Genomic DNA, 21205 nt, shown 5'->3' with positions numbered 1-21205 from the left:
GCCTTGGTGGGTACAGGAGGGTGGGCCATGACACAGGAGGCGTGGCCTTGGTGGGTACAGGAGGCATGGCTATAACACAGGAGGCAAGGCCTTGGTGGATGCAGGAAGCTTAGCTGTGATGCAAAAAGCATGGCCTTGGTAAGTGCTGGAGTATGTTCTCTAAAGACACTGTGACCACTGCTAGCCGATACTGAACCATCGCTCCTGGAGAAATACACCGTTAGCTTCCATGCCTCTGGTCACTACATTTTTGTCATCTAACCAATACATATTTTTGTTTTATGTGTTTTTATCTACACACACCTTGTTTAATATATATTTCTTACCAATAGCTAACTATATGTATTATTCTTTATAATAAAACACAAGCTGGGAAGAGTTTTGCATTTTCCTGACCTTGGGTAATGTGACTACAGATTTCTTTGGCTGTCAGCCTCACAACAATGCTGTCTACTAAACATTTTTTTTTTTTTTTTTTTGAGATGGAGTCTCACTCTGTCTCTCAAGCTGCGGTGCAGTGGTGCAATCTTGACTCACTGCAACCTCCACCTCCCGGGTTCAAGAGATCCTCCTGCCTCAGCCTCCTGAGTAGCTGGGATTACAAGCACGCACCACCACGCCCAGCTAATTTTTGTATTTTTAGTAGAGACACGGGTTCACCATGTTGGTCAGGCTGGTCTCGAACTCCTGACCTTGTGATCTGCCTGCCTCCGCCTCCCAAAGTGCTGGGATTACAGGCGAACCACCGTGCCCGGCCAGTCCACTAAATTTTTAATGTCATCTCATGAATCCACAAATTTCACCTTCTTCTTTCTTCTTCTTCTTTTTCTTCTCCTTCTTCTCCTCCTTCTCCTCCTTCTCCTTCTCCTTCCCCCCCCCTCCTCCTCCTCCTCTTCTTCTCCTTCTCCTTCTTCTTTTTTCCATAACTTTACCGGGTACTATAGGTGTTACTTGGGTACTTTTCAGAGTGGTCTCACATCTGCCTCAATGACTTTCTTCTTCCTCCTTCTGGATGTAAAGTATTGTTGACTCAAGGCTGTTGAACTTGCTGTCAACAGCACTATAACTCATGCCAGAGCCAAGCTTGTCTAACACGTATATTCTCTCTGTAAAGCACATCACAGCCTTTCTGCACTTAGGAACACTAGACAGCACTTCAGCAGTACCCTTGGGGGCCATTATTTTAAAAATTTATTTTATTTTATTTTTTAATTTATTTTTGAGACGGAGTCTCACTCTATGGGCGGCTGGAGTGCAGTGGTGCGATCTTGGCTCACTGCAACCTCCGCCTCCCGGATTCAAGCAATTCTCCTGCCTCAGCCTCTGGAGTAGCTGGGACTACAGGTGAGCGCCACCACGCCTGGCTGATTTTTGTATTTTTAGTACAGACGGGGTTTCACCATGCTGGCCAGGATGGTCTCTATCCCCTGACCTCGTGATCCGCCCGCCTCGGCCTCCCAAAGTGCTGGGATTACAGGCGTGAGCCACTGGGCCCTGCCAACTTGGGGGCCCATTTTAAACAATGAAATCACTGACAGGCTCCACCCCGGGCGGCCCCAGACATGGGTTTCCTGCGGCAACACCCGCGGCATGCCAGGCGCAGGCGCTGCCCCATCCCCCGGCTCCAGGGGGCAATGAGGGGCAGTGGAAGGGGCACTACTCCTCGGGCATTACTTAGAGAAGCCAGACCGGGAGTCCCGCCCCCCCTGCCGGCCGTCTCTCTCTCCCGCCCCGGCCCGGCCCACGCGGTTATCCGCCAGAGGGACAATCGGCGCAATATGTCAAGACCTCTGATCACTAGATCCCCTGCATCTCCGCTGAACACCCAAGGCATCCCTACACCGGCACCACTCACAAAATCCAATGCACTTGTCCACATTGATGTGGGCGGCCACAAGTACACCAGCAGCCTGGCCGCCCTCACCAAATACCGTGTAACCAGAATCGGAAGACTTTTTGATGGTACAGAGCCCATTGTTTTGGACAGTCTCAAACAGCACTATTTGTTGAAGCAGGACAGAGAAACTGGTCGTTTTTAAAGGCCCTGTGAGTGCCTTGTTGGGCGTGTGGCCCCAGACCTCAGAGAAAGGATTACACTAAGCGGTGACAAATCCCCGATAGAAAAAGTATTTCCAGAGATCGGCGACGTGATGTGTAACTGTCAATGCAGACTAGAATCACGACGCAACACACGTCGTCAGGTATTTCCAGAGATCGGCGACGTGATGTGTAACTCTGTCAATGCAGACTAGAATCGCGACCTAACAGACGTTGTCAGGTTTCCACTAAGTGGCTACTGTCACCTCATCTCAGTCCAGATCCACGAGAGGTTGCAGCAAAGAGGATTTGAAATCGTGGCTCCTGTGGGGAAGGAGTGGGCTCGTCCTAGTTCAGCGAATGTGTCCTTTATAGGGAACTGAGGCGGACGTCCCCCTGTACCCTCCACCACCCAGATAAAGCAAGAGCCTCTGGACTAAACGGACATATTTCTTATGCAAAAAGGAAAACACATACAACTAATTGCTCAAACAACAATAAAAAAAGGACATTTATGTGCAGTTGGGACAGCAGACCAAGTCCTGGACCTAAACTTGAATAAAAGACACATTTATATCCAAGAGAGACCACACCTGTATTCATATGGGAACAATTGGAATAGTGATATCCTCAAGGTGTTAAAAAAAAAATCATATATATATATGTCAAAAGATAGGAAATGAAAAAAAGAAAAAAGAAAAAACGGTGCTAGCCGCAGTTGGTGGTGTGATGGCCATGAAGCGTCCTGGGCCTCCCGAGGCCTCTGACTAATAAACAAGCCATGAGCGGTGAGGACACAGTCTCCTTGTCTCCTTACAGTTTCCACTGCCAACAGCCATCCATTATTTCTTTTTCCTTTGTCTTCCTTTTCCTTTTTTTTTTTTTTTTTTTTTTGAGACAGAGTCTCACTCTGTCGCCCAGGCTGGAGTGCAGTGGCCAGATCTCAGCTCACTGCAAGCTCCGCCTCCTGGGTTTACGCCATTCTCCTGCCTCAGCCTCCCGAGTAGCTGGGACTACAGGCGCCCGCCACCTCGCCCAGCTAGTTTTTTGTATATTTTTTTAGTAGAAACAGGGTTTCACCGTGTTAGCCAGGATGGTCTCGATCTCCTGACCTCGTGATCCGCCCGCCTCGGCCTCCCAAAGTGCTGGGATTACAGGCTTGAGCCACCGCGCCCGGCCTCCTTTTTTTTTTTTTAAACAACAACAACAACAACACCTTGAATCAAGTTTCTTTGTATATGGAGGTTCCACATCTCTCTTTTGGCAGGGACCAGGCAAGACTTCAGAAAAACCCTCATGAGCACATTGCATTTGAAAGATGTTAGACACGAAATGCTAAATGTAGTTGGTACAGAAGTCACGCTTTTTTGTCCACCTCACAGATGTGAACTTTTCAGTTTTGCCAAGGGGCCAGAATGATTCCTTGTTTGAATTGCTCCAGTTCAAGTCTGCCACTTTCCTACAATTTTTCAAATTTTATAATGTATTAAATACGATAAACTGTTTAAAAAATAAGGTCTGTGTGAAACACATGTGTAGGGATCAGGCTGGATTAAAATGAAATTTTTCTTTTTAAAAAAATTACTCACAAAAAGCCCAAAAATGTACAAAATGTGGCACTAAATAGATGGTGATCAGGACACGGTTACAGTACGGCAGTTGAAACAACAGGCAGCACATTGCCTTGTTCGACCTCAGCTAAGAACTGTGCCTGCAGAAACACATTTTTCACTGCTCGGGGCACGCTTGTGAATGACTGAGGAGGCCTGACAATGACTGATTGGGGAGTTACAAATAAATTTCAGCAAGCAAGCAAATTTGCAAGTTTGGAACCTGCAAATAATGAGAGTATCTCATGAAGCCACTAGAGGATGTCCTTTTGCCCAAAAAGAGAATTCAGCCAAAAAGAAGAAATTTTGTGATATAGAAAACAGAAGATTCAACCCAGGAAGTGGGTGGGAAAGGCGTCTTCAGAAAGAGAAAAGTGATAAAATACCTGATGCACCTGATTATACTGAGAAGAGACTTAAATAACTGGTGGAAAATTGTGCTTGGATTAACGACGATTATATACGTATTTAAAACCAAGTTAATAAACAATAGACCAGGCGTGGTGGCTCACACCTGTAATCCCAGCACTTTGGGAGGCCAAGGTGGGTGGATCACCTGAGGTCTGGAGTTGAGACCAGCCTGACCAACATGGTGAAATCCCATCTCTACTAAAAATACAAAATTAGCTGGGTGTGGTAGTGCATGCTTGTAATCCCAGTTACTCGGGAGGCTGAGGCAGGAGAACTGCTTGAACCCGGGAGGCAGAGGTTGCAGTGAGCCAAGATGGCGCCATTGCACTCCAGCCTGGGCAATAAGAGTGAAACTCCATCTCAACAACAACAAAAAAAAGGGGGGAAAAATAAACAATAAAATGAACACTATCTCTAGGGAAAACAAAAAGTTGGGGTAGAAAAGGAAAAACCAACATATATAGGCTTTTGCAAAAATCTCAGTGACAGCAGACATGTCTATTACTGTCATAACGTGAGTAGTGAGCACTGTTCTACTGGCACCAGGATTCGACCGTCTTGACAGCACGGGGAGGAGAGTGGGAAGGATGGAAATCTGTGGTGGGGCTGGGAAGGCAACAGGGGATCTGCAAGTCCAAAATTTCAAGATGCGACATCATAAGCATGTTGTTTGCAGATACAGCAGGTAAATTCCCCCCAAGAAAAAGCATTCTGGGTTGGGGAAAAGCTGGGGTGGTGTGTAGGACACAGGGTGTAAGAGAATGCTGTATTTTGCTATAAGCATTCTTAGAATATCTCCTGATACATGTATATAATAACTTTCATAATAATAAAAACTGGGGGAAGAAGATGGGTTTTGAGTGATGGAAGAAAAATTGAAGTATCCAGATGATGTAGTAGTCAGGGTTGTTAACAATGTCCTTGGAAAATTCCAGGCTTAGAGCCAATAAACACAAAGCCCAGAATGGGGCTCAGGCAGATTGCCCAGGAGGCTGCAGAGCAGCATTCAGGGTCGGTGGCCACCATGCCTCTCTGTCACCCTACATGGAGCTGCTGGAGCGACAGCTTTGGACCCAAGTGATGGACACTCTGAAGAGAAAACAAAACCTTCCTGGGTGGGGAAGGAGAATCAAAATACAAGCCTAGAACTCCCCACTTTTAGAGCAGACCCCAAGCCAGGGTCCAAGCCCCCTGGACAAGGAGAGGAGTGGGAAATCAAACTCAGAAGGCAACCCCTGTTCCCATGCCAGAGGACCACACAGTCTTTTCCACTCCCAGGTTCACCAGTGTAGGGTTTCTTCCATGACAATTACCATCAGACCACCAGGAGTTTCCCCACGGGCTGAGGAAACCCAATGTTTAATACAGACCCTCAACTACACACAGGAACAGAAAACCTGGAATCAATCATTTGAGGAAACAGAAGTAGCCCCAAAGAAAACAAAACTAGTAGAGCAAAGAGGAAAGGATTTTCATCATAAGTATAATGAATATCCTGAGAATAGTTAAGTAGATACTGCATTTTTTAACAGTGTTATGAAAAAAAAATTAACTTATTGAAAATGTTACTGGATGGAAAGTCATTTTTTTTTTAATGTTTTAGATGGAGTCTCACTTTGTAGCTCAGACTGGAGTGCAGTGGCACGATCTTGGCTCACTGCAACCTCCGCCTCCCAGGTTCAAGCAATTCTCCTGCCTCAGCCTCCTGAGTAGCTGGGATTACAGGCACACACCGTCATGCCCAGCTAATTTTTGTATTTTCAGTATATACAGGGTTTCACCATGTTGGCCAGGCTGGTCTCGAACTCCTGACCTCATGATCCACTCACCTCGGCCTCTCAAGTGCTGGGATTACAGGCGTGAGCCACCATGCCTGGCCACAGATGGAAAGTGTTGACTGTGAGTTGTCAAGCTTCTTGGCATGTTGAACAAAGAATTTAACAAAACACACAAAACAGAAAAAGAAGAAAGAAGCAATGAAAGTGCAGATTTACGGAAGCGAAAGTATGCTCCAGAGAGTGGTAGCAGGCTGGAGCAAGTGGCTCAAGAGCCCAGATTACAATGTTCTTTAGGGTTTTTATTAAGCTAAAAGAATTTGGTAACACCCCCTAGGTGCCCTTTAGAGGCCTCTAATTGATTACACCCTTTGATGGATTGGCCTACAGCCAATCAAAGGCTGAAGTGGAGACTTCACCTGTGACCAATCAGAGGCTGAAGTGAGAGTTGGCCTGTAGCCAATCAGAAGCTGAAGTGGAGACTTCTGTCTGGTTATCACAGGAGTGAGGGTGTGGCCTGTAGGCTGCTTAACCTTGCCTAGAACTAGCTGCATCTGCTGTCCTTTTGCTTACGCCTTAACCCTTGGTTGCCCCAACTCCCTATTCTTCCACCTCAAAAATTAACAATGATTGCCAAAATAAAAATAGGCCAGTAAATGAGGCCAGTAGATGTGCGATAGTAAAATGGACAAAGCTGAAGATAAAATTTGTAAACTAAAAGATTAAGAAATTACCCCAGAATGCAATACAAACAAATATGAGAGACAGGGGAGATAGATCCAGAAATTCCAGTGGCCATTTAACAGGAATTCTAGAAGGAAAACATAACCTTCATAATTTGGGCAGGGAGGGAGTTCTTTCTAAGAATGTTACAAAATCCAAAATAAAAGATTGTCAAATGTGACATTATGAAAGTCAAAATGTTGGTACTGCAAAAAAGAAATGAGCAAAACTAAAACATAAGTGACAGTCTTGGAGAAAATATTTGCATCATTCATAACATGTGAAAACTTAACGTCAAAAATACAGAGAGAATTTCTGCAAATTTGCTAAAAAAGAGAGGGAAGGAGTAGAAAAATGCACAAAGAAAATGATGTGAGAGAACAAGGAAAGGTTACTGGCTGGATTTCAATGGAGGTCAGTGGCTGGGCCTGAGGTGTAGGTTCCTCCATGAGGACAGGGTCTGGTGTGGTGTGAATCTCCCACCGGTGCTGAAGGAGGGAGCACCAGCCTGTCCAGTAGTGGAGAGAGAGGAAGAGAGAGGGGCCAGGCTTGAAAGCAATGAGCAGTCAGACCCCCAAAATGGCTTTATTACAGTTCTAATGCCAGAAATTTAATTTTTTCTCAAACCTCAAAATAATCTCTCCTCAGCAAAGTAAATAAATGACATCCTTGGGATGTTTTGAAAATCATATTCAAAAGCCACCATAATGCAGTAGTAAATACTTTCCAGAACAAAAGGCAGCCAATGCGGATTATTAGGAGCTCAACCATCATTATCTCACACCCCAAAACAGCCAACCTTCCAGCCTTTAGTGCACTTACTAACTGGAGTCGGATAGAGGCCCCAAAGTCAAAGACATAGCCTTTAGTAAAAAATAAGAAAGCTCTTTGAATTTATGAGTCCATGTGCCATAAGAACATCCAGAATGTTCTGACAGAGCCTTCAAACTCCTGTTGCCATCGTCACAGTCTATTCTTGTGGGTTACGCTCTAATTTAGTAACTGGGGAAACATCTCCCCGCATGGCTGCCACTCAGAGAGCTGGGTTTAGACTCATCACTCCTTTCTTTGACATTAAACAAGGGTCGTCATTTATTTAAGAAGTTGCATTTCAGACTTTTGTGTATGGTAAAGATGTTTGCGCACCCATATCCCCTTGATAATTAATGATGAGCTAGGAGAATGGGAGAGAAAAGAAGAAGGAGACAGAAACACAGACTTTTAAAATGAAGCCAAGAGGTACCTGTTCATTGCACATGAACATTTGAGGACTGGGAACTGCCTTAGCAGAATGTGTAGAATGAAAACTAGATGCCTACCAAGGACTGATTCATCCTGCAGAACTTGAAAATGCTCAGGGATTGAAGACATGGGTACCCTGAAGGCAGACATAAGGTGTGGACCAGAACATGGTGGGAGATATAAAAGTCTGCATAAAAACAACCAGGAAGCCTGGACCAGCAGCTGGCTACGCATACATGAATGAGCCGAGGCTGGCTGACACCAGCCAAAGTGCAGAGCAGAGTCTATCCTAAATTGCTGACCCACAGGATGGTAAGCGAACTCAGTGTGTTTTCTTTATTTTTATGTATTATTATTATTATTATTGAGATGAAGTTTTGCTCTTGTCACCCAGACTGAAGTGCAATGGCATGATCTCGGTTCATGATTCACTGCAACCTCCACTTCCTAAGTTCAAGCGATTCTCCTGCCTCAGCCTCCTGAGTAGCTGGTATTACAGGAACCCGCCACCATGCCGAGCTAATTTTTTGTGTTTTTGGTAGAGACAGGGTTTCACCATGTTGGCCAGGCTGGTGTCAAACTCCTGACCTCAGGTGATCCATCCACCTCAGCCTCCCAAAGTGCTGGGATTACAGGCATGAGCCACTGTGTCCGACCTCCCTCTCCAGACTCTATTTTCCCTCTGCCACCTGGATACCAGGAGAATTGCTTGAACCCGGGAGGTGTAGGTTCAAGTGAGCTGAGATTGCACCACTGCACTCCAGCCTGGGTGACAGAGTGAGACGCCATCTCAAAATAAAATAAAATAAAATAACATAACATAATGTAAAATAAAATAAAAACTGTTGGAAGCTATTAAGTGCAATAGTTACGAAAGTAGAAATGTTGAGTAGAACACACTATTAAAGCTATGAATATGAAAAAAAGAGCTTTGAATTGTTTTGTATGTTCTCTAACTGATCTATTTCTTTGGATAATCTAGTAATTTCTTCTTCCAGGTATCTTTGAGTAACAACAACTTGTTGCCACTGGCAAGCAAAAGTGATAGCCGTTTCTTGTTGTACTTTGTGGCTGCAGTTTGCACTCCTGAAGCTAGCAAACATCTGAAGTTTCTCAGATGCGTAGTTCACAAACCACTGTTTAAAGCCTCTTTCCTTGGCACAGGTGCTCCGGGACAGCCTTTCATAAAGATACCAAATTCCATACATACATAATGAAACATATATGAATTGCCAGCCTACAGTTTTCCAAATTACTCCTCCAACAGTGATGCCCATAGAAATCCTAAATGTAAGAGAAGCTAATCCTGTTATGAAGGTAACCATGAGTTCTGTGTGTGATGCGTTATCTGATGTTGCTGGGTTGATAGAAGCAGTGGGAGTACAGGCTAAAGAGCTAGGGAAAGTTAGGCTCTGACAATCCCAGGAGCGCCCTCTGAGCATTTGTAGGAACCAATGCACAAGTGAAGACCAGCCCAGGGAAAAATGGAATACACTGTCTTCTTGAAAATCCGGTCATAACTTGTGGCAATAGAGGTCATACTGAGATCAAATTTCTTGCAAGAGATCAGTGTATGCAGTTTATTCTATATGTCAGCTGAAAATAATGGTTTCAAATTTTTAATAATTTCTTGCTTGGATTAAACATTGAGGCATTGTCTTCACTGGTGCATCAATCAACCATATTTCTTCTGATACCATCTTCTAAGTGCTAATTTAAGTCACTTTTATATACTTCCAATCCACTTAGAGTAGGATGAAACTCTGAACAAAATCCATCAACCAAAACAGTCAACAAATCTCATCTGTCCTTGCACGTGAAACCTTGTTTGCCACTTCCTTGGTAACCTCCCTGATTTTTTTTTTTTTTTTTGAGATGGAGTCTCGCTCTGTCACCCAGGCTGGAGTGCAGTGGTGCGATCTCAGCTCACTGCAACCTCCGCTTTGCCACCACGCCCGACAAATTGTTGTATTTTTAGTAGAGACGGGGTTTCATCATGTTAGCCAGGCTCGTCTTGAACTCCTGACCTCGTGATCCACCTGCCTCAGCCTCCCAAAGGCGTGAGCCACCATGCCCGGCCTTCCTGATTTTTTTCTTAACATCTAGTGTTAAAAGGTTCATCTGGTTTGGGATAAAGTTCAGTCTACCAATTTGTTCTTCCCACTCTTCCTTTGAATAAGCTCTTCTCTGTCGCTGCCACGTTTATTGAATCTATTGTGTTTTTCACAATATCTAGTCTTGGCTTAGCTCCGATAGTGTGCTGTTTGAACCTTGTTTTCACTGCTGATTGTGGGATACACTCCTCAAAATTTGTTAAAATTCTGAAACTCCTGTAATCTTGCCTGAAATCCTTTCCTAAGTACTTCACTGCCTTCTGGCATCCCCTGTGGTTTGTGCTGTCTAGCACTAAGAACTTCCTTTGCTGAAATGAAGAATATATGATCCTGTGCTTCTAAAGGATCCACAACTTTAACCTCCTCCACAAATAAATGCAAGCACCTTTCCATGTGCTGTCTGCATTCATCTTCCTTATATTCTGGCTCTGATGAAGAGACAACCCAGTGATTATTCAGAGTTAAATTATCAGGCTTGGAAAGCTGCTTTTACCTGGTAAAAAAAAATGTTTTTCTGTGTTCATTAGTGTTGATTCAGAGTTTACAAACAAAATGATGACATGAGCATCTAAGCAACACTCATCAATCCAGGTATCCAGCTCTGTAGTGACATCTGTGCCTGGACTGTCTACTAAAACCATCTCACCTTTCAAGAGGACACACTTTGTCTTTGGCCAAAACACATGTGTACGACAGCCAGCATCCAAGTCTTTGTCCATCTGAAGGGCTGATGAACTGTCTTTACGCTCTTTTTTCATCTTACCCCTTTGTCATAAGATAGGTTTTATCTCCATTGGTCCCTTAAACACTTAGGAAGCAATTGGTTGTATGGTCAATCCCACTAGGGAGAGCTTTATCCCACAACATTGCATTGATAACGGAGCTTGTCCTGCCAAAAAATGCCACCTTCATTTGTCTCTGAGATAGCACCTTACCAATGATAGAAAGCTTGTTTTTATATTCTTGTATTTCTACTTGATTATCTTCAGTAGCTCAGTCAAGTTCTAGATTCTTACATGTTGCTATTTTTATTCCACCCGGATTGGATCTTCAGATCTTGAGCTGACAAGGGAGATTCACATACTTCAGCAATATGTGATCCTCAGTAACAAACTCCAGTAACTGGTCAAAGATTGCAGTAATTGCCTTCTTATCCAGCACAAAGTGCTTCAGTGGAAAAGTCCCCAAGCTGCCCCATCTTTCCAAGAGATCACTCTGTTAGTTTTTTTTAAATCTTTTTTTCTCCTGGTGTTTCATTTTAGATAGCATCTTATTAGTACTGTCTTTTAGGTCACTGATATTTTCTTCTAAAATTTCTGATCTGCTGCAATTCTCATCTAATGTATTTTTCACCTCAGTTTTTGAAGTTTTCATCTCTAGAAGTTTGATTTGGATCTTCCATGTCACTACTTAGCATTTTTAATCTTTTCTCCAGCTTCTTAAACATATGAAATTTGATCAGAATGGCTGTTTTAAAGTCCTTGCCTATTCTATCATTTGTGTCATTTTGGAGCTGGTTTTGATTCAGATTTTTCTTCTCATTATGGACTGTATTTTCCTGCTTCTGTGAATGTCTGGCAATTTTTATTTGAATGGTAGATATTGATGATTTATTTCATAGGTTGTTGACTATTTTTATACTCCTATAAATATTTCTGAGCTCTGTTCTGAGATGTCGTTAAGGTACTTTGAAAGAGTTTGATCATTTCTGGGCTTGCTTTTAAGATTTGTTCATTAGAAGCAGATCTGAATTTATTCCAGGATTAATTTTTCTCCACTACAGTGGCAAGGTGGTTCTTAGTACATTAACTGATGCTCTCTGAATTGCAAGGTTTTCCATTCTGGTTTTTGGGAACAGGTGCTATTTTTGGCCTTGTGTGTTCTTTGAAGCACTGTTCTCTTCAATCTTTTGGATCGTTCTTCCTCCATCCTCAAAGTGTTTCCTCACACATATGTACTGATCAGTGCTCTGCTCAAGATCCCATGGAACTCTCTGCAGGTCTCCAGGGTTCTTCCTCTGTGCAGTCTCTTCTCTTCAGAACTCTTGCTCTCTTGGCTTCCCCAATTCCCAGCTCTGTCTCAACTCAGGAAGACCACCATGCTCCACCTGGGTGCCCCTCCCTGCGCCATGGCCTGAAAGCTTTCTCACAGCCATAAGGTAGGCAATCTTAGGGCTCACTTTGATGCAGGGCAGCTGAGCCCCCAAATTGGAGTCTTACCCCAGGAAGGTTCTTGGCTTTACCCACGAAGAAATTCAAGGGTGAGCCAGGGGTATTAGACAGCAATCTTTTATTGAACCAGAACTGTCCTCACAGAGCAGGGCTAACTCACAGGCAGTACCCCAAAGCATCTCTTGTGGGCTGTTGGCTAACTGTATTTTTACCTACTTTTACCCACTTTTAATTATATGCAAAATTAAGGGATGAATTAATGCAAATTAAGGGGCAGGTCATTCAGAACTTTCTAGAAAAGGGAGGGCAACTTCCTGGTCATTGCCACAAAAAGAGGTGGTAACTTCTGGTCATTGCCATGACATTTGTAAACTGTCTTGGTGCTGATGAGAGTGTCTTATACTAATGAGCACTGGGAGCAACTAGAAGCTGCCTTTGAGCCACCTGCTGCTTTTTGCCAGTTTCTTCACTGCGTCCTGTTTTGACCAGATCCTGGCTTAGTCAGCAGAGTTGTGACTGGAAGGCAAGTCCTCCCAGCCTCCTTCTCAACCGCATGTTTCTCATGCTTCTTAGAGATCACTGTCCTTTGTTGCCTGATGTCCATGCCATGTTGTTCTTTCATGATTTATTTTGGTTGTTTCAAGCAGGAGACTGTTACTCCATTTCAACCAAATTTAAAGCCCTTTAAAATCTCTTTCATTTTACACTGTGTTCTCCAGATAAAATTCCTTTGACTTTCTGCGGTCTTTCTTTGAATAGTAAACCTAAAAATATACTTATTTTTGGATGTTTAAAAGATTTCTCTAGTTATTATGGTGCAAGTTCATTTTTATATTTCAATATCAGGCTTTCATTTTAATAGCAATATTATTGTCTACCTTATACTTACTCATATTACAACTTCTCTCAAAATGCTCTTTGAAGCCATTTCTAAAGTTGAATCAGGAAATTATCTAGCAAAGGCCAAGAATTAGGATTAGGGCTCTATTACAATAATACAGTGTCACTACCACACTTCTTTATAAGGCAAAAATGTTATCCATATTGTGACTGAAATTCCCATAGTAGTGTCTTCAAAAAGTAAAGTAATGAGTACTTTAGTATATTTTAAATTTACATAAGAAATTTTTTTAAAGTATCATCATTGTTTTCCAGGTTTCCTTGAAGTCCTAACAAATATAAGAACGTTTCCCATTATTCTACCTGTGTATACTCACATTCCCACTATTTTCCTCCCTTATAGAAATGGTATATTGTCTTTAAGTGTTCTCTTTTTTCTTTCATTATTAAAGTACTAGTAATGATATTCAAAGATTTCCATGACTGAGCCTCTACTGGCTGTTCCACACTTTCTGCTCCACCCAAATGGAGGATTCTAAGGTCCCCTCACAGGACACTTAACTCTGTCCACCTCCATTTTCTCTGTTATCCTCCTGAGATGAACCTCCTGCCGCCTGCCAATGTGCGCCATCTAATCCCACCCTTCCATAAGGAGCCAACCCCAGTACCAAATCCAGGAAGCCTTTTCAAGATTTCCCTCCACCTCAACTCAACTTTCCCTCTTGGAAATTCCACTGTATTTTGTTTAAACTTGATTTTAACTTTGTTTTAGAGTCTTTTGTTTACATTTCTTACACTGCTAGGTCAGTGATTCTCAAAGTTTAGTGTGCATCCAAATCACCCGAGGAGCTTGTTAAGACTTTGCTGAGCCCTACTCCCAGAGTCTCCGGGGCCCAATAATTTCTAGCATGCTCTCAGCTGATGCAGATCCTGCTGGTCCAAGGAAAACACTTTTCACAACCCATGGTCTAGATCCCTTGAAAGTAGTGTCCATGTCTCATGCATCTTAATTCCACAAAGTATCCAACAAAGTGACTTGCAAAGCGCTATTCAATAGGATAGCTTTATTAGTATTGAATTTCTGGACTTCAAAGATGTATTTTAGAAAATGTCATATGTATTGGCTGGGCGCCATGGCTCATGCCTGTAATCCCAACACTTTGGGAGGCCGAGGTGAGTGGATCACGAGGTCAGGAGATCAAGACCATCCTGGCTAACACGGTGAAACCTCGTCTCTACTAAAAATACAAAAATATTAACCAGGCGTTGGGCACCTGTAGTTCCAGCTACTCGGGAGGCTGAGGCAGGAGAATGGCGTGAACCCGGGAGGCGGAGTTTGCAGTGAGCCAAGATCGCGCCACTGCACTCCAGCCTGGGAGACAGAACGAGACTCCGTCTCAAAAAAAGAAAGAAAAAAAGAAAATGTCGTATGTATGAATGTAATAAAAAAAAGTCACAGTTACAATGAAAAACCCAAAAGAATTTTTAAAAGAGCATAGGATCTGTTTATAAATTTGCATGCTTCATCAGTGAATAAAGCAATGGGGATTGGGGTGAGGCAGGCGCAGTGGCTCACTCCTGTAATCCCAGCACTTTGGGATGCCAAGACGGGTGGATCACATGAGGTCAGGAGTTCGAGACCAGCCTGGCCAACACGGTGAAACCCTGTCTCTACTCACAATACAAAAATTAGCTGGGTGTGATGGCACATGCCTATAATCTCAGCTACTCAAGAGGCTGAGGTACGAGAATCGGTTGAACGCAGGAGGCGGAGGTTGCAGTGATTCGAGATTGCGCCACTGCCTAGGCAACAGAGTGAGACTCTGTCTCAAAAAAAAAAAAAAAAAAAGCCAAGAGGGGAAAGTATGAAGCTGGGTGATTTCCAATATCATATGTACCAAAGATTCTGGTTAATTATTCCAGTTTTGCACAAAGAAAAGGTTTTTTTGTTCTTACCATTGCATAGTTCTAGTGATTAGTAGGTTCAGTATGACTGCTTTGTTAATTATTACCTGGGAAAAATCAATAGAAAATCTGATGTTAAAAAACATCAGATAGGCCGGGCGCGGTGGCTCAAGCCTGTAATCCCAGCACTTTGGGAGGCCGAGACGGGCGGATCATGAGGTCAGGAGATCGAGACCATCCTGGCTAACACGGTGAAACCCCGTCTCTACTAAAAATACAAAAAACTAGCCGGGCGAGGTGGCGGGCGCCTGTAGTCCCAGCTACTCCGGAGGCTGAGGCAGGAGAATGGCGTGAACCCGGGAGGCGGAGCTTGCAGTGAGCTGAGATCCGGCCACTGCACTCCAGCCCAGGAGACACAGCAAGACTCCGTCTCAAAAAAAAACAAACAAACAAAAAAAAAAACATCAGATACAAAAGTTAAAGCTAAACAAAAGACAGTCATGCGTAGGGCAGTGGGGATGTGCAGAACTCTGAGGATGAGGTTGTCTGGGTGTGAGTCCTGGTTGCATCTTGCTGCCTGTGTGCACTTGGGTGCTCTCCTCTGTAGAGGAGCTCTAAAAATAATCATGCATGCTTCCAAGGGTAAAGTCCTCACAACCGTGCCTGGCATATAGCATTAGTTAAAAATAAACTAGCAGAGAGTCTGCTTAGGTTAGTCTATGCTTTCAGTGACCATATTTTTCCAACTAAAATTTAGAACAAGAGTGATATTTGGGCCACTTATGGGAATAAAAGGTTATCAAAATAATCCTCTGATTCCTCAGATATTTCTAGAGTTTATAGAATCCAAAGGCAGTATATTATATAGAAAAAAATGTTTAGACACTCCAGATTGTCCAGTATCCATATTTGTATATTCTCAGCCTCCATCTTCCATTTTCCCCAAATATCGTATATCTCCAGGGAAAGGAAACCAGAGCATTCTCCTCCCAAATTGAGAGTAGGCAGGAATAACTCACATCTTCATCAGTTTTTCCAGTCTTTATGTGGGTAGATTAATCTAGAATGGAAAGGATTTCATGGTAACGATTGTAGGGAAGTTTAGATGCTATTTTCCCCGGAAGGTTTGAGTTTATAAAACTCATTTTAGTTTATAAAACAAATAGATTAACAGAAAAGAAAAATAGCTTACTGGCCGGGCATGGTGGCTCACACCTGTAATCCCAATACTTTGGGAGGCCAAGGCGGGTGGATCACTTGAGGTCAGGAGTTCAAGACCACCCCAGCCAACATGGTGAAACTCTGTCTCTACTAAAAATACAAAAATTAGCTGGGCCTGGCAGTGCACACCTGTAACCCCAGCTACTCGGGAGGCTGAGGTGGGAGAATCACTTGAACCCAGGAGGCAGAGGTTGCAGTGAGCCAAGATCTCACCACTGCACTCCAGCCTGGGTGACAGAGTAAGACTCTGTCTCAAAAAAAAAAAAAAACCTCACAAATTTTAGAAACGTGCGTATGAGCTTGGGAGTCATACAAAATATAAAAACTCAGGCCAGGCGTGGTGGCTTACTCCTGTAATCCCACTACTTTGGGAGGCCAAGGCAGGTGGATCACCTGAAGTCAGGAGTTCCGGACCAGCCTAGCCAACATGGAGAAATGCCGTCTCTACTGAAAACACAAAAATTAACTGGGTGTGATGGTGGGCGCCTATAATCCCAGCTACTCAGGATGCTGAGGCAGGAGAATTGCTTGAACCCAGGAGGCGGAGGTTGCAGTGAGCCAAGATCGCACCATTGCACTCTAGCCTGGGTGACGAGCAAAACTCCATCTCAAAAAAAAAATAAAAATAAATAAAAATAAAAACTGAAAGAAATCGCCAGATGGTTGACACTTTTCTACCATCTTGTGGTTACGGAAAGAATGGGGGCTCAGAGCATGGCCAACCTCAGGTTATGGCAGTAAGACAGGTTATAGAGGGAGAGAAGAAGAGGCCTGGCTGGCAAAGGGGGTCCTGTTATGTAGATGATGTAACCTCACAGGTTGCAGCTCTTGGAGAGAATAAGTGGTAAGAGTTTCCTTCAGACCTTTAAAGATGTTGGACTCTCAGTTAATCTTTTCTAGATCTGAATAAGAGAAGGCCTCAGAGGAGGCCTGGCTGCACCGTGCAGATTCTGCACAGATGCAAAGTTCCCCAGGAAAGACAGCTTTTCGGGGCTACTTCTGTTTGCAGGCCCTCTGAACAGCTATCTCAACATACGTCAAAGAAGGATATTTTGGAGTGAAATATTTTGATTTCCTTCACGATCCTCCCTGGAACCCATGATAATCCACATCCTGGCCCTGAAGTTTTAGGATGGTAGGTAATGTATATAAACAGAATAAACCAGAGGACACCCAGAAAACAAGCAGGTAATTTCTCAGCAACTTTACTACTCTTATAACAGGTTAATAATTCTATGGAGAGCCCTGGAATTTACTATAAGTCTCTGCCTTTGTTGCTTATAGAAGCAAATGGAGTTACCAGTAAGGGACTAATAAATTCCAAAAATCATTTAAAGATTGCATTTATCCATGAGAAACATACCTCAATAGCATGTACGGGGCCAAGGGAGGGCTTTCTGTTTGACCCTCTCTGAAGTTTCACTGAAAAATTAACTTGCAAAAGGCAGATTAATAGAAGAAAAGCCATACAAATTCATTTAACATGTATACACTGGGAACCTTCTGAATGAAGACCCGAATTCCCAGTGAGGTACAGAAGCTTATATACCATTCTGAGGTTAGGAGACAGGAATAACAAGAGTGGTCACAGGAGAATAGAAAATTCCAGGCAGTGGTTTCACATGGCTAGCAAAAGGAAACTGTAGAAATAGCTTCAGAAACTAGGGGCTGATAAGACCCTGAAAAACCAGGGTGTGCTCTAAGCTGGATGAGACTAACTGGACTCACTGTGGCACTGGATTTGACCTAGGTTTCACCTAGAACCTCATTATACGCTCATTAACATACAAATCACACACCCACCATCATCATGACAGTTCCAGGAACATCCATATTTGGTGTGAAAATGAGTAGCACTACAGTTCCAGAACATCTCCACCTTTTTCCAGGAATCTTCATGAATATTCTACCCCTTAAAGAAACCCATAAAAAGGCAGCCGTTCCAAACCCTTTTGCATGTGACTCTCTCTTGAGTACACCCGCACTCCCCTTTCTTGAGTGTGTACTTTTCACTTTGCAACACATTTCCGTACTTGGACTATTTTCTGACTCAGCCTTAAATTTATTCTCACTGGGGTGGAAGTCCCACAAGCAACCGGGGACCTCCTGCAGTCCACTGATGTCAGTTACAGAAAGAATGGGAGCTTAGATCCTGTTAAAACAGGTTATGGGAGTGGAGAGAAGAATTCCATTGAGGGGCAATAAATGATTACTAGAAAGGATGACTGGATGGGAAACAGAAATTAACTTGTAAATAGTTCTCTTTGGAATTTAAATGATCCTTGGAGCTAGTTATTATCTTGAAAAGGGTCTGTTCAGATGTAGTTACATTTTTTGGTCTTCTTTTCTGTAATGGATACGGAGATAACAGGGAAGACAGCAAGAATAATTGTTCTCCTTGGTGGGTTAGCCCTACCTGTATGTCTAGATACGAGAACACCAGTGCTTAAAGGTCTCTAAGGGTTTTTAATTTAAAATACTCATTATACCAGGGACCTGTATTTTGGAGTGAAATACATTGATTTCCTTCAAACACAACCAAAGGCAGAGATAGTCCCAAATTATCGACGAGAAGATGAAGTAAAATGGGCAGAAGAGAAAAAGATTCTATGTCTATAGTACTGCTACCCTTCCATTACTTCTCACATCTGGCAGAATTACGACATTTCCCAAGACTGAGACACTCATGGAAGGCAGCCAGCCCTCCCCACGAATCTTCGTAAGCTCACTGAAGCTTTCCTGTTGCTGCACACAGGTACATTCTCTCCCCCGGTTCCTTTTTTTCCTCCCTTCCTTCCTTCCTTCCTTCCTTCCTTCCTCCCTTCCTTCCTTCCTTCCTCCCTCCCTCCCTTCTTTCCTTTCTTTGCTGAGTCAAACTCAGTTCTGTGTTATTTCTACAAACATTTTGTTATAAATATTTTCAAGCATACACAAAAATAAAGGAACTATATAATGAATCTTCACGTATTTATTACCCAGCTTCAAGTATTATAAACATTTTGCCAATCTTGTTTTATCTACTCTCCACCTCTTCCTCTCCTCACCACTCAGTGTTTCTCTGGATCATTTTAAGGCAAATTCCAGGTTTTCAGTAAAAAAACCTAATCACAACACATTATCATACTTTCTCAAATTAATATTTCTTGATTTCATCTAATATCCAGTTTGTTTTAAAATTTTTTCAAAAATAACTTTATGCAGTTGGTGTGTTCAAATAGGCTCTATGCAAAGTCTACATCGTGCATTTGGTAAATCTCTTAAGCTCTTTCAATATGTGATACTTCCCCTTCTTCTTTCTGGCTTTCAGGCCATATGTTTGGTCTGCTCAGTTTTCCACAGTCTGGATCTTGATGAATTGCATTCTTATGGTGTAACTAATACATTCTTTTGCTTCCTGTATTTCCTGTAAGCTGATGTTTACACTTAGATGTTTACACTGATGTTTATACTACGCTTGTTTAGACTCGGGTTTGAAATTTTTTAGCATGAAAGTCCCAGTTGCAGTGCAGAATGGCTGGTGATTCCAGGTGTCATATTTTTGAGGTTGATCAGTTAAAAAGCAGCTGTTTGGGAGGCAAAGGGCACGTTAGTAGCTTCTGCGTGCCCATTGCCAAGCACAGCATTGCGCCTAGAACAAGCCCTGGCAGTGCTTACTGAGTTGAAGCAGTTGATGAAACCCAGATTTGCGAGACTTCAGATATAAATCTACTATTCTCAGCTGATGCCTAAACTTTATTAATTCACATCTGTATGTTGTAAAAGTTCTATTTTACGACCTTAGCCAGTTTTGACCAGTTCACCTTGGCTGCAGTTCTTTCTGTTTCATCTTTTTCTCATAAATAATGTCAAACTTAAATAATGAGATTCAGAAAAATATGACTAAGGATAGAGTTTATTCGAGTGCAAAGTTTGTGGATAGTCACTCAAGAAGCGTCAGCTCCAAATGAATATGGTCAGCATTCCCAAGTGGAGAAGTTAAGATTTCACTTTTACAGACAGAGACAAAGACATTTGCAGAGGATTACAACATTTTCCATAGGAGACCAGTGCATACATTAAAGCAATTTGATTGGTCACAGATTGCTACGTGCCAAGGAAGATTACTTTATTACTCAATGAGGAGGGGTGGTGATCTGAGGGAGTCTTCTCTCTGGTGTCGTTTGGTCTTCTTAATCATTCACAGGGGGAAAAAAAAGCGGAAGTTGCAGCTGCATGCCACGTGACTCAGGCTGCATAGCCACATTTGTCACAAGGCTCAGAATAACTTAAAGTTCCAATGACTTGAAGTTTGAATTATTTAATTTCACAATAGAAATTAAAACAAAGATTTTAACGTTTCTTAATAAGAAGCCATCTTCATGCAAATTGTGAAATTTTTAAATTAAATCTATTTTTAAAGTTAGTAATTTACTCAAACGTTGTTTAGACATTGTTTTAGAAACTGGAATCTTGAGTGTCTATGCCTGTCATCTTTCACGATGAATGGTCCCTATTTATTTGCAAAACTTGCCAATCTGCCAAAGCGTTATTTGCTGGGAAGTTAGCATGTCTGGGAAAGTAACACTTTCTTTTTGCTTTAGTAATGTATAAATATTTTAAAAATAGGATATACATATTTTTAGGAAAATATTCTTAGCAAACCCAAGATCGGAATCTATGAGTTCATTTTTCCCCTATTTTTCTACACCTTTAAAAAAAATTCCCCTTTGGAGATTGAAACAGGAGAAAGGGCAGGGCCCAATATCACACAGGGACAGGAGTTGAACCTGGGAAAGTCTCATATTCAGGACCCAGACTGGGTGCAGGGCTGGCTCGTCAGGAGTTGGAATGCCTCTGCATCAGTCACAGGTGGAAATAGGTGCATTCACGTGAACACGGCTGCATCACCTTCATCCACAGGATATCCTGAGCCCGTCATTAACCTGTGATCTGGTTAGGATCTATGTACCCTGTGGGTCAATGTGAAATTACTTTCTAGAGAGACAACCACAGCTGAGGGAGCCCACAAGGTAAAATTCCCACAGAAGATAAACTCACATGTAAGAATTGCAGAAAACATAAGAGAATGTCTAGTGTCGTGACAATAGTAAAACCAGGTCTGCTGCATACAGACGGTATAATTGTAGGCGTGTAATTCACACTGATAACAGTTGCAC

At 42.7% G+C, this 21205-nt stretch overlaps 2 pseudogenes; one reads left to right on the top strand and one right to left on the bottom strand.

Moving 5' to 3' along the window:
* The first annotated feature begins 1766 nt into the window (after positions 1-1766).
* LOC111528854 lies at positions 1767-2477 on the top strand (annotated as a pseudogene).
* Positions 2478-8706: 6229 nt separating this feature from the next.
* LOC111524589 lies at positions 8707-20967 on the bottom strand (annotated as a pseudogene).
* Positions 20968-21205: the final 238 nt, after the last annotated feature.

The sequence above is a fragment of the Piliocolobus tephrosceles genome, chromosome 14 (assembly GCF_002776525.5).
Source record: "Piliocolobus tephrosceles isolate RC106 chromosome 14, ASM277652v3, whole genome shotgun sequence".
Taxonomy (NCBI): domain Eukaryota; kingdom Metazoa; phylum Chordata; class Mammalia; order Primates; family Cercopithecidae; genus Piliocolobus; species Piliocolobus tephrosceles.
The sequence above is the reverse complement of the archived record's forward strand: the minus strand, read 5'-3'. Positions and strand labels throughout refer to the sequence as shown.